Source organism: Vidua macroura, chromosome 3 (assembly GCF_024509145.1).
Source record: "Vidua macroura isolate BioBank_ID:100142 chromosome 3, ASM2450914v1, whole genome shotgun sequence".
NCBI classification, from domain to species: Eukaryota; Metazoa; Chordata; class Aves; order Passeriformes; family Viduidae; genus Vidua; species Vidua macroura.
The window spans coordinates 96,482,581-96,488,580 of NC_071573.1; positions in this window are offsets into that span (position 1 = coordinate 96,482,581).

Below are 6,000 nucleotides of genomic sequence, written 5' to 3' on the forward strand. Positions count from 1 at the left end.
AAAAAAAAAAAAAGAATAAATGCTGGAAATGAGATATGTTTCTTTCTGAATGGTAGCAGAAGTGATTATCTTATGGTTAGATATAGTGTTAATCTCCATTTGCTTTTAAAAGTTTCCTATCTATCTCACAAATTTTGTCAAATACTGCCACTTGCTGGTTTTATTCCATACCAGTTATTTAGTTTCATAGATTTTGCTTTGGTGAGGTACTAAAAAAAACCTTTCTAAAAGATCAAATAGTTAATACTTTTATTTTCAGTTATTCTAAAAATTCAGGTATAAGAAATCCTCTTCAGTTTTGTTTACATCTCCACGTTAACATTCTGTCTTTGGATATAAAATCAGGCATTCTAGACATTTCAACATAACTTCACATACCTGACAGTGCAAATGCTTCGCATTGTCTTTAGCAGGCACTGAATCATGACCTAGACCGTTAATTTGAACCTTTTGGTCAATAATAACAGTAAGAGTTAAGAGGACCAGATTGACAAAATCTTGAACAAAGCACCATAGAAACTTAAAGTGTTTTCATGATAATTTACCAGCACAGGGATCTAAAGATTAAACATCTGATCACTGATTTTTTTAAAGGCAGAAACAAAACTCAAACTGGTTTTAAAAGCACATAATCTTACCTTTTATTTCTATTCTATATGCAAAGTGGATGTCATGGAGTAGCTGGATGGCATGTCAGCAATTGATCTAAATGCAATTATTAAAATTCATAAATGCTTGTTCATAAGCATTTCTCATCTATCCAGGGAAGCTTAGGCTACACTCAGATACATCATTCTTGAAACACCTCGTGCATCTTCACAGCCAGATCTGTCAGAGGCAATGTAACTTCTCTGACCACGGGCATTTGAGGGTTTATGGTATCTGCTGGCACAGCAAAGAACATTGAGGACATTGTCTCCACATACTCACAAATCCTTCTTCCTCTCAGTTGGGATAATAATGTTGATACCTTTAAAAGCTGCCATTCTCCTTTCCTGAATATAATATGAATTTCTGGAGGAAATTATTCCTTCACTGGCTCCATTATAAGATGCTCCATCCAAGTTCAAACAAGAGTGTGCCAAGAGTGTGATGGGTAACTTTATTTGCCTGGTGACTTGCAGACACCTGAACAAGTGTTGCTAGTTTCTTTATAATAATAAATTCCCAAATTCCCGTGACAAAAAAAAAAAAAAAAAAAAAAAAAAAAAAAAAAAAAGAAAAGTTTGTCTTCCAAGTTATTTTTTTGTATCTTCACTTCAACCAGACTACCTGGTGCTAGTGAATGTGTTCAAGGAAAGATGCTTACTTTTTATCTTAAATCAAATGGTATAACTTACATTTGCCACATATTTCTGTTCTTTCAGCCAATGCATTTTAATGTATCCTCCCTTTCAAAGGGACAGTTTATTACATGCAGGAAATGTGCCTTGACTACCCCTTAACTGATATTTAGGAAAATAAACCATAAGCTTGTTTTTTTACCAACTGTGCAATAAGGATCGATTAGACCTAATTCCTTTGGTTTGATTCCACACAATCCTCACAAGTAAGACAGCGATAAAACACTTATCAACCTGCACTGGCTAGTGAAGCCAGGCTTGAAAAGTAGATAGCACAGGAGGATAACCTGTTTTTATCCTTCTGGCTTTTTAAATTATATGCTTAAAAAAATACTGAATAAAAGAAAAACATAATAAAAAAGCCCTGCTTTGGCTTTTTTTTGCTTTGGCAAGCCACTTAAAATGCAAAGAAACATGGCCAGCCAACATACAGTGGAAGAGTTTGCCTGTGATGATAAAGGAAAATAAGAAAACTCCTCTGAAGAGACTTTCCCAAAGGAAAATGTACTTGAACCAATGAGCTGCTGGTTTCCCACAGAGTAATTTTCTTTAATATCAGCATAGCGGGAAATTGGGTGTTATTAGTTTAATCCCTTGACTACACTGAGGAAATACCTCACCCAGAAGAGATTCTAGGCTATGATTTGTTCTGCAGCTGTGCCTGGGGGCCTCAGAGGATCAGAGCCACCAGCCACATGTTTACAATCATAAATAAAACCAAATGCCCTCTCTGAAGGCAGATGAATGCTGTGGGATTGTGCCCACTTCCCAGCTGGGTACTGGGCTGACCCTGGGCACCTTGAGCCCAGGGACCTGGCTCTTGGGGTGCTGGGACAATCTGGGAAGAGCAGAGCTGGTCCCTGGGCGGAGGGAGCTGCTGTGGGGAAGGCCAGAGCCCCCGTGAGGGCAAGCAGACCTGCTTTTAAACAAACTGCCATTTCCAGCCTGGCTTCAGCCCATCCCCATCCCCACAGCCCTGCTCACACATCCCATGGCTGTGCCAGACACTGGTTCCCGCTATGCACCTGATCCCAACCCCAGCCCAGAGGGGTTTGACAGGAGGGATAAGCCCCAGCCATGGGCATACGAAATCCTAGGAAGGATCCTGGATGCAGTGGTGAACAAATGCTGTTTAAGTCTCCAGAGCAGTGTAGATGTTTTCTGTTCTTAATTTTAAATGAATTAGCATAATCAGGAGAAACAGAGGCAGCAGATTGAGAGAAGATGCTTTCCACCACAGCTGGTGCACATGAGGTCCCGCCTGGAAGGACACATCCTGTTCTGCCTTACCGGATCAAAGGGGGTGACAAAAAGCTAGAAGGAACACCAAGATACCCAACGGCCTTGAGTACATGACTTGTGAGCACAGACTGAGGGATCTGGGCTTATTTCAGCTGGTGAAGTTTGGTTAAGGTTGTGACCCAACAGCGACCTTGGAAGAGAAAGTGACACTTGGACACTTGTGGCACTTGGACTTGTGACACTTGGAAGAAAAAGTACAAACATTGATAAAACAAAGCCATCTTTTTGCAGTGGCAGATGATATAATAGCACTGATATAAGTGTAATGGTTGTAAATTGTGGTTTGAGAAATTTAGGTTAGATATTGTGTAAAAATATTTTTTACTAGGATGGCAGTGTGGCACTGGCACACTTTACATAGAAATGCTGGGAATCCTCTTTCTGAGAGGTTCTCAAGATTTGATTAGACAAAGCCATGACTCCTATGAGAGATTGCTGGCAATAGCCCTTACCTCAGCAGAAGGTGGGCCAAGAGATCTTCAGACATCCCCTCCAGGCATCATCTGTTTTTTTTCATCACCTGACTTGCCCTTTGGCAATGACACCTCACTGTTAACAACAGCTGAGCCTGGGTGACCAGCTTGGGCAAGATGCCTCACAAGCTTAAAGGGTGACTCATGAGCAACTTCACCAACATGACACAGTCTGGGTCAGGAATGGTCTGCTCTATTCATCATGACCTTAGTTTCCAGTGAAATGCAACAGTTTGTCTGGAGAAAAATCAATTTACCATAGTTTGACTGCAGCAATAGTTTAAAAAAAGTCTTTGGAAAATCAGAAGTAATGCAATACTTAACAGGACAGTCAGAAGAATATGTATTTTTCCATATAGATGTTTGTGTTTAAAAATAATATACCAGAAAGATGTAGTTTCTCAGACTTTTGGGTCAAATACCAATGTACAGCAAGAAGCAAGAGGCTGTGTTCAGCTAGGTTGTCTGAGGTTGAGGCTATCAACATCCACAATTTCCAGGCTGATCAAAGCCAAATATGACTGTTCTGCTAGGGTGGGCCAGCTCAGTCCTGCTCTCTCCCTTAGGGCACTTTCAGTGTCCTCTAATTGCTTCCCGGATTGACTAATTGCTGTTTGATCTTCCTCCTCTAGTCACCTTTGATGTTCTGTTGTTTGTTACAGTCTTTGGTTAGAATTAAGTAATTTTAGAGAGTAAGAAAGTCCTGTGAACGGGAATGCAGACAAATAAGTACTAAAAAGAGAACAAAACAAAACAATGTTCTTTGCCCCAGGGAATTGTTACAATGGCAGTGAAATCGGGGGTCTTGATTTGTAATTCAGGTATCATGACCAAAATGTCATGTTTGCAGCCATGCTCTTTTCCTGTTGGCCCTTGAATTTATAATGACCTGCCAAGGCAAAATAGCCATTCCAGATGCAAGATTTTAGATAAGAGTAAGTAAAATAGAGTGTCCTAAAGAAGCAAATGGAGAAAAAAATCCACTACTAAAACCTGAAGCAGTATGGGCACCTTTTGCATGTAAATAATGTAATGTACAATTCTCTTCAGTTGCACAGACAGTAATCTTATTTTCCATGGTCCTTGCTGTACATGTTCCACAGGCCTCCACTCATCTGTTTGTCCCACCTCATCCACAAAATGGACATTTGGCAGGTGTGGTTCCTTTCTCTCTTTTTGCATAGCTTGGGAAAGCATAATTTATTCCCACCCAGTTCTGACTGAAAGTAGCAATATCTTCAAAATATGAGTTAAGGCTCTATTATTTATCCTTGTCATTTGAAAGTTAGGTGGAAGAATTTTAGAAAATTTGCCAATTTTATATTTTTTTCTGCTGATTTTCTGATTTTGTTTGTTTTTCTTTCATTGCCAATTCTCATTCTATTCTCACTCTCATTTTTCTAGCAGAACAGCCAAAACAGCCCTAAGGTAGTAATGAATTTGAAAGTTGTTGTTTGGTTTTTAATTGTATTTTTTTTTTGTTTTATCAAAAAAGCAAAATATTTGAAAATCTCAGTGCAATTAAGATGTCCTATTCTGTGGAGAAACAGACCACAAGAGACCTTGTCTTTGTTAACAACTATCTATTAAGAAGCTGGCAGCTGGCAGGCATTTTAGTACAAAATACTAGCCTTTAAATGGAAAAAAAAAAAAACAAACCTGTATCATTTGTAAGACCGACATGAACAACATACTTCTAATATTAATTTGTAACTTTTTTTCAGAGGCAGCAGAATTAAAATTACACAGTCATTATTTTTCCATTTCAAATTTTATTTTTTCATCCTTTTTCATGCTTTACCTGCCCCTTCTCTTCAATGCACAAGGTTTTTAGGTCTTAGATTAAAAACCAAAACATTGGAAGGTGCTTGAGTGATTCCTAATTCTATTTCTATTTTTGAGTCGTGGTGTTAATTTTATTTGACTCTTATAAATTTGTGTTATTGAAAAATACCAAGGAAGGTGAACCCTGTGGCACAGGAGCACAAGGATTGCTCCTTTGTGTGAATGCAGGGGCCCGGAGCAGTCAGTGTTTGAGAGACTTGGAGCAGACAGCTGGAGTTTCTTCTCAGAGTGGGTTTAGGAGCCTCCTAGGACCAGGGGGCATAAGCCAGGACTTAGCCAATGACTCAGAAAGTTGTTGGTTAGCTTGGAAGCAAGGACATTCTTGCAAGGAGCTCGTGAGAACACCTGAAAAATCTTTTTATTTCTCTTCTAGTTGTTTAAAAAGAAAACCTCCTACTTTTGTTAAAAATCTGTCTTCTTCAGTGTTTAAAATAGTTTGTCTTCTTTTGGAAAAGAATTCCTAGGCAGCCTTTTCAAAGCCAGCTCAGGACCTTGCCACACTCACATTGTGTAGTCCTGCTCATTACAGTCATACTTCCTCTTGACTACAGTGAGATTTGGAGAAAGAACACTTGGAACATTTAAAACATCATTTAAGAGATGAGTATTGTTATGAGTATATATGCTGCTATATGCTAGTATACAGTATTATGGGTGGCATATATACTTTACCTTTTTGTTTTACCTTTTTTATTTTACCTTCTATCTATGTTTTATCTAAATTTACCATTTTTATTTTACAGTTTATCTATGGGTTTGTTTGTCACTAATTCTTAACTGTGTATCAGATTCCTTAGGAAATAGTGGGTGAATTCAAATGGCAGTTCGAAAAATCAAGGTTTATCCAGGATTTTCAAAGGGAAGCATGAGAGAACAATGACTTCCCAAGGTAAGTGATGTTGATCATCTTTGTTCAGACAGCTGCTGATCATGCATGGACAAGATGCACCATGGAATGATTTTCATGATCCCTATCTACAGATGAGATCACCTCCTGTGCAGTGCTAGCAGCCTCGCCTGAGTCAGCACATCCAATG